This window comes from Seriola lalandi, unplaced genomic scaffold (assembly GCF_002814215.2).
Source record: "Seriola lalandi dorsalis isolate HSWRI2012SDOR001 ecotype SW California unplaced genomic scaffold, Sedor1 jcf7180002054986, whole genome shotgun sequence".
Lineage (NCBI taxonomy): Eukaryota > Metazoa > Chordata > Actinopteri > Carangiformes > Carangidae > Seriola > Seriola lalandi.
The window spans coordinates 33,654-34,331 of record NW_019525535.1 but is presented as its reverse complement, the minus strand read 5'-3'; positions in this window follow the sequence as shown (position 1 = coordinate 34,331).

Sequence of the window (678 nt, the reverse complement as noted above, 5' to 3'; positions counted from 1 at the left end):
GTACATTTTCTTATATTCCTATTAAACATAAACAGTTTTTAAATTTTTCCCTGTGTATACATAAAAAAATGCCCTGAGTTAATCAGTCTAATTAGCCAATCACCTTTGCTGGCACTACAATGGCTGAAATCCAAAACTGTTCTAAACTTTGTTTCTTATTCTTTCTCCAAAGTCAATGCATCAGCCTTCTGGAGAAGCAGCATTCAGTTTTTATGCTCCAAGTATGATAGATAGATAGATAGATAGATAGATAGATAGATAGATAGATAGATAGATAGATAGATAAAGATAGATAGATAGATAGATAGATAGATAGATAGATAGATAGATAGATAGATAGATAGATAGATAGATAGATACTGTATTTATCCTCTAGGGGAAATTCATGAAATGTAAACAAACTTCCAGAAAACTTCTTAAGGCTTAATATTTTTCTGCTTGACAATGTTTTTCTTTTTTTTTTTTTTATCAAATTAAACTGTGGACTGTTTTTTTTGTAATTATCAATTTCAATTTTAATCTGTCATTCTATTTTCTCTTTATGTCTTAGCTAGAGCACTTTGAATTGCCACATGTTGAAACCCTAACCTAACCCTAACCCTTTTTGTTATAATTTTAAATGTGGACTGCATCTGTTTTTATTTCCATATGCAGGTTGTGAATTCAGTGTAATATTCG